We start from the raw sequence: 4,998 nt of genomic DNA on the forward strand, positions 1-4,998 counted from the left end.
AATGGTCACTAAATCAACAATTATTAATATTTTCTAATTTTCTTATGATGGCGATGTTCCCTAGCTTTTAGTATTCAGGGTGAATCGGGGTTAAACCGCCATACGTAAACCATGCATAGGAAATTTTATTTAAATAAAAAAGTTCTTATAAACATGTATCCAAAAATGCTTTCTAAGGGCGCTAGCATTTAACAGTTTCTAAAACCATTTAAGATAAATGTAGAATTTGTGTGCAAAAATTAAACTGAATCAAGTGGTAGTTTCAAAGTTAAAATTTTTCAAAATTATTAATCAGAGGCGTTACGGGGGTTCTGTGGAACTAATTTTAGTCTCATAGTTTAATAATACTTTTATTTTAATTGTCAAAGTATCCTATTTGTTCTTTTATGCTTGGCTAAAGAAAACGGTTTCTTTCTTTTCGTAATTTTAAGTACCTAGTGTTTTCGATAAAAATCAGGTCAAAGATAATCGGGCACAATCTTAATTACAAGCTGTTTTTGGGAAACTCATTAGTAAAATAAGCTTCTACAACAACTTTATTAGCAAAAAAATAGAAAAAGAAAGAAGGAAATAAATAAAAATTAAAATTAAAAGATATAGAGAAAGAAGAGGAAAATGCATCGTCAAACAGCAGCTAATTTTCAAAAATTCATGAAAGTTTTCAAAATAGCCGCCATCATTTTCAATTCAAAGTTCGCATCTACGGACGACAGCTTCACGGAACTCTGCTAATGTGAGTTCTTGGGCTGCTTGAACAATCCTTTCCAAGAGAGAAGCTTCGTCGTTAATGATCTCAACATAAACCTTGCTCTTCGTTGTATCCCATATAAAAAAATCTAAGAGACTCAAGTCCGGAGAGCGCGCAGGTCAAGGACGGGGGCAGTCTTTCCATCTTTCCGGAAAATTTTGGTGCAGCCATCTCGACTGGTAGTACAATCTCTACTGAGACACACAGTCCTATCAATGAGCGAAACATTTTGACTTGATACATATTTTTATTTATCTGAGAGCGATATATTGCTTGCATCACAGACAATATAGCTTGGCGATAGCTATTTTGTCTGTGCTTGCATATTTAAGAAAATGATATACAGTATGCTAGTTTTTAGGACACTCATCCTAATAACCGCCTCATGTCTTTATGGCTATTCAATTTATATTTGGTTATACAAGGTGTCCTACAATAACGTGTACAACGGAAAACCACAGATTCGTGGACTCAAAATAGGCAGATCTATGCTAATTCACCTATATCCGAAATCGCCGCTAAATGGCCTTAAAGTTAGTGAACATGTTTTGAATTTTGTAAATAACTCGAATTAATCGATTTTCATTATTTTTGGAGTGTGGACTTTTGCTTTTAATCTACACATTTTGGTGTTATATAGAGTATTTTTTAAAACTTAACATTCCTACAAAATTGATGTATGGTGATAATATCCGTTTATAACTTTTTCCTCTTTCGGGCAATAATAACAACTATTTTTTATCTGATAGGTGATTTGGAAGTTTTGGGCCTCTTGTAGAATTTTGATTAAATGAGCGGTTTGGGCACAAAAAAATATTTTTTAAATGTCTATATTATGGTGCCACCCATATTATAATACTTGCAAATAGGCACTGATTTTATAGGTTGACTATAGTCATTGTGCCTGAAAATTCTTAATGAGTGTTTACGACGATAAGATATACCACCTGTTATTTCATTTTCCGATATGGATACACACATACGACGAAAAAAGAGTTGATCACAGTGTGCCTAATTTTATTCAAATAATTAGAAAAACCAATCAAATACAACGCATTGATAGCATTATTTCTGACCCTGTTATTCAACAAAATAGACTAAATGAGGAATTTTATTTAGAATTTTTGAAAAATTTTACTCGAGTTATTACAAGATGTGTCGTTATTATTCAGAGCTAACAAGTGGCTTATGCATGATGGAGCTCCACCACTTTTCACTGTAATTGTCCGGCAATATCTGAACCAAAGATTGGCCTGTACGTTCACTAGATTTAACAATTTGCGACTATTGTCTTCGGGGCACTCTGAAAACAGCAGTGTATGCTTCCACATTTAACACTGAAGAAGAGTTTTGGAGGCATATCGAAATTGCCATAAATGTTTTAAAAAATTACCCTCAAGAACTGCAAAGGATTTCCTTTAACTTTCTTGGTGTTGTGGTCGTTTTGAACAGTTTTCATAACAAGTACTAAATTTAATAACATCCACTTTGTTGCTTTTATCTCCAGCATCTTTAATTGTATTTGCATTGATTGTTTTTACTAATTATCTCGATAAAATTAGTCATGTTATAAATAACTTTAATTCGTCGTATGTGTGTGTATCCATATCGAAAAATGAAGCAACATGTGGTATATCTTATCGTAGTAGTAGTACTTACTCATTGAGAATTGTCAAGTTCAAAGGCTTAAAAATCAAATTGAAATTACCTACAAAATCAGTGCCTAGTAGCACTTTGTTAAGTATTGTAATATGGGTAGCAAGATAATGTAGATATTTAAAAAATATTTTTTTTGTACCCAAACCGCTCATTTAATCAAAATTCTACAAGAGTACAAACACTTCCAAATGGTATCTCCTATCAAATTAAAAATAGTTAGTCATTATTGCCCTAAAGAGGAAAAATTATGAATGGATATTATCACTACACATCAATTTTGTAAGAGTTGTAAGTTTTAAAAAAACACTCTGTATAACACCAAAATATGTAGATTGACAGCAAAAGTTCACACTCCAAAAATAATCAAAATCGATTAATACGTATTCGATTTACTTACAAAATTCAAAAAATTTTCACTACCTTTGAGGCCATCTAACGGCCAAGCGAAGGGATTTCGGATAAAGGTGAATTAGCCTAAATCTGCCTATTTTGAGTCCACGAATCTGTGGTCTTCCGTTGTGCCCGTTATTCTGGGACACCCTGTATAATATAAAAATTTTATGATTTTTTTATCTCTCGTAAAATGTAAAAAATATTTAATATAGATTATGAGTAAAACAGAAAAATCTTCGACGTTAAATGTAACGGAATGTATTCAAGAATTCATTTCTAATAGTTTGAGAAACGACTTTGTCCACAAAAATATGAAAAAAGTATATTTATGACATACCTCTTAAAGTGCTATGGGTACTACAGCCAAAGACATTAAATAAGACCTACTCTTGGGATAAATTTTAAACAGCCGTAGGTGCCTTTAGAGAGCATTTTAGGAAACATGTTTCTATAAGTTTTTTTTTTTTAGAAATATTGATGGGTAAAATCCTTTCTTCAAATACTTATTACAGGATTTAAAGACTTATTAAGAACTTTTTAAATATTCTGTACTTCGTTACATTTAATCTGTGCTACTTGTAATTCATAGTAGATATCTAAATCTTACGAATAGGCCAGGAAATATAGAGTTGGACGCGACTTTTTGTTTCGGCAAGCTGAATTTATCACTATAGATGCCTATATATTATGTACAATAACATATTAGTTTCCACGGTCATAAAAATGGGGGGAGGATTGTTTACAGGCCGGTCAATTGTATAATTTTTTACGTAAATTCACGTTTTTCACTTATAACTTTTTTTTCGTCCATTTCCACGAGAAAACAGTAACGTGCTTTTTTTTCGTTTTCAAAAGACCTACAAAACTAGCCCTCGAGCGTCAAACAATATTGATTATATCAAAAGTTATAAACAGAAGAAGTTTATTTATGACTTTTGAATTATAACCTGAGGGGTTATTTCTTTATTTATCTATCATTCGTTATGACCAGTATCATAACGAGTCTGGATTTCACAAGAGTTTACTATTTAATTCTCGGGCTAGTTAATTAAATTTAATAATAGATAAAGTTTTTCCAAATTTTGTATGAAGCGCGCATTCCCTGAATCTCGGTACGCTGTCGCGTGTAAATAAATTAATTAATAATGTTGTTCGAGCCGTTGTGTTGTCATTTTGTTTGTTGTTTTGTTATTGTTATTAAAACCCTTCCTTGAAGTTTTGGTGTTTCTTTTTGTTTCTTCCAACTTCAGTGTCACCCTGTATAGCCAGCCACTGGATTTCATTCTACGTAAGCAGTAAAGGGTAAGTGCTTGAAACTCAGTCTCTGAACATACAACATTTCTAAGTTCCCACGTATTAACTAAAGTATAATGATAATTATAAACTCCCTTTCGAGAATTAAATAGTAAACTCTTGTGAAATCCAGACTCGTTATGATACTGGTCATAACGAATGATATATAAATAAAGAAATAACCCCTCAGGTTACTTTTATTTTTTATTTTATTTTTATTTTATTTTATTTTATACACCACCCAACAGAAAATTCCATTTACAGGATGGGTAAAAACAGAAAAATACAGTACATTTAATAACTAAATAACATAATACAAAAAAAAAGATGTATACTAACATACTTAACTTATGTAAAACACCATGAATATAATGCATGTTCACTCAATGATTATTATTAGTTGACACGTTTGCAAATAGGTCCAAAGACTCTTGATGGTTATTATAGTAACTGCACATTTGGTATATAGGAGAGTATTTGAGAATATTCGTACGAGGAGTTGATAAATAAAAACACTGATCATGCCTGGATGTTGCACGAGGAACATGAAAATATAAATAACTAATCAAATCACAGCTGTCTATAACACCCTGACATAGCTTATGAAGAAAAGAAAGTGAGAATTTGTCTCTTCGATCCTTCAATGATGTTAGAGAAAATCTTTTAAGGAGATCATCATGAGGAAAACCAACACATGGATAAACATTATCCAATTTAAATGACAAAAATTTTAAGAATTTGCGTTGTACATGTTCTATATTGTTAATATGTACATTGTAATGTGGATTCCAAATAAGGCACGCATACTCCAACTTGGAACGAACAAACGCAATGTACAACAATTTTACACTGTTTTCATTGGCGAATTCACGACTATTTCGCATTATAAATCCCAGCATTTTATA

Source organism: Anoplophora glabripennis, unplaced genomic scaffold (assembly GCF_000390285.2).
Source record: "Anoplophora glabripennis isolate ALB-LARVAE unplaced genomic scaffold, Agla_2.0 scaffold933, whole genome shotgun sequence".
Classification (NCBI taxonomy): Eukaryota; Metazoa; Arthropoda; class Insecta; order Coleoptera; family Cerambycidae; genus Anoplophora; species Anoplophora glabripennis.